Genomic DNA, 2,756 nt, shown 5'->3' with positions numbered 1-2,756 from the left:
GAGGAACGTGGGGTTTCGCGGGTTTTGGCGGCCTCGGTGTACGAATGGGGGGGAGGGGGTGGCGAAGGGGGAGGGGGAGCCAAGCGTAGGGACGCGCTTGTCCGAAATGTAGGGTAAGTTACCAGCGTACCCCCACCGGTTTTGACACCGCGACGCGGAGCTTCATTTCCGGCTGAGGGGTAGAAGGGGGATTTCGCATGTCTGGGCTGCGGGAGCGATTTCGGATGAGGAGGGAGTTCTCGCGCGCGTCGAAATTTTGGGATAACAAGGCGTGACGCGGGTTGAAGAAGCGGCAGTTTCAAAGCAGGTGAGACAAAAGATACTCGAGCTTGAAAATTTCGGGATAACAAGGTGCGGATTCCTTGTTCGGCAGAACAAACTTAACATGTAAAAAATCATACAAGACACAAGAGAGTCATGTCCCCTTTTACTATATTGCTATAGATGCCATTGAAAAAACTACAAGAAAAATGTAAAAAAAAATTGGGAGAACATGATTACCATGCACAGTACCAAATCGAATCGCACTTCCCTCAACAACAACAAAAAACAAATCAATTCCCACCAAAGAAAGAGTAATGTCCCTTTTTATATGATTACATATGCCATGATCTCGAATTTCAATTTTTGAATCCATTTTATGTTGAATTCGAATATATCATTAGGTGACCTTGTGGTTTATAATTGATGTAGTCATACATTTTGATCTTCCATCATATATGAACATTTTACTCCACCATGTGAACATATATATTGTCGTCTACCATATGGACTAAATTTCAATCAATTTTCCTTATTTGAATACGATTGTTGTCAAGTTATACAATAACTTAAATATTATCTTGATAACAAAAAGACATGCATATAGCAGTAATCATATTTCACTATGAACTACATGTACCATACGCTCTCCAATTCAAATATCTGTATCCATTTTATGTTGAATTCAAATCATAGTACATTATTGGTCTAGGTAGCGAGATGTTCGGGATAATATAAACCCTGTTTTCATACGTATAATTTTTGGCTGAATTGGGACAAGTTTTGGTATAAGCCTCTTGCAAAACCGGAGATTCTCTCAACAAGCCTTGTGGTTCCGAGAGGGAACGTGTCACCTTTGTGTGCGAAACGATATACGCTGCCTCCCCCCTGATTTTATTTATAGAGGCAACATAGAACTATATGAGTGCCCTATTAAATTTTGGAATTATTCGGGTTCATTTGGCCTTTTTATACATTAATTGAGTTTCTGGACTTTTAATGTGCATAATCTAAATATGAATTGCATGCACATGCTCCGGTGCACCAAAGTGGGTTGAAAAATCACATGTGTGTCCTTGGTTGAATTTCTAGGTCCCATGGAAGAAATGAGAATGAAATTCAAACATCTGGGCGTCATGACTCTGCCGAGAACATCGAGAAACTTAGATTTTAAATTCATGTAATGTAACTTGGCATGGTGTCATGTCATGGCACTAACATGTTGTGGTAAAAAATTGGGCCGATTTGGAAGCTCGTGGTTCTAAGAGGGAACGTGCCCCCCCCCCCGCCCTTGAGTTTCTTAACAAAGGCAACATAGAACTACATTAGTGTCATGTTAAATTTTGGAATTATTCCGGGTTCATTTGTCGTTTTTTATACATTAATTGAGTTTCTGGTCATTTAGTGTGCATAAGTCAAATTTGAACTACAAGCACATGCTCTCGTGCACCAAAGTTGGTTGAAAAATCACATTTGGGTCCTCGGGTGAATTTCTAGGTCACATGCAAGAAATGAGAATAAAATTAAAACATCTGGGCATCATGGCTCGGCCGAGAACATTGAGAAACTTGGTTTTAAAATTCTTGTAAATCCAAAACACGTCTGGAAATCATGGAACTTGGCAGGGATGTCATGTCATGGTACTACCATGTTGTGGTAAAAAAAATGGCCGAATAGGAACAGATTTTGGTGTAAGCTTCTTGCAAAGCGAAGTTTCTCTCAAGAAGGCTCGTGGTTCTGAGAGGGAACGTGTCACCTTTGAGTGCGAAATGATATACGTTGTCCCCCTTGAGTTTATTTACAAAGGCAACATAGAGCTACATGAGTGCCCTGTTAAATTTTGGAATTATTCTGGCTTCGTTTGGCCTTATTCACACATTAATTGAGTTTTTGGTCATTTAATGTGCATAATTCAAATTTGAACTACAAGCACGTGCTCCTGTGCACCAAAGTTGGTTGAAAATCACATTTGTGTCCTCGGGTGAATTTCTACTCCCATGCAAAAAATGAGAATAAGATTCAAACATCTGGGCATCGTGGCTCGGTCAAGAACATTGAGAAACTTGGTTTTAAAATCATGAAACTTCGCATGGTGTCATGTCATGGTAGTACCATGCCGTGGTAAAAAAAATTGGCTGAATAGGAACAAATTTTGGTATAAGCTTCTTGCAAATCGGAGCTTCTCTCAAGAAGGCTCGTGGTTCTGGGAGGGAACGTGTCACCTTTGTGTGCATAATTCAAATTTGAAATACAAGCACATGTTCCAGTGCACCAAAGTTGGTTGAAAAATCACATGTGTGTCCTCGGGTAAATTTCTAGGTTCCATGCAATAAATGGGAATGAAATTCAAAATTCTGGGCGTCGTGGCTGGGTCGGAAACATTGAGAAACTTAGTTTTTTAATTCCTGTAAATCCAAAACACGGATGAAAATACTGAAACTTGGCTTGGTGCCATGACATGGCACCAACATGCTGTGGTAAATTTGCAGTCTGAT

The sequence above is a fragment of the Triticum aestivum genome, chromosome 5B (assembly GCF_018294505.1).
Source record: "Triticum aestivum cultivar Chinese Spring chromosome 5B, IWGSC CS RefSeq v2.1, whole genome shotgun sequence".
NCBI classification, from domain to species: Eukaryota; Viridiplantae; Streptophyta; class Magnoliopsida; order Poales; family Poaceae; genus Triticum; species Triticum aestivum.
Note: the sequence above shows the minus strand (reverse complement) of the source record.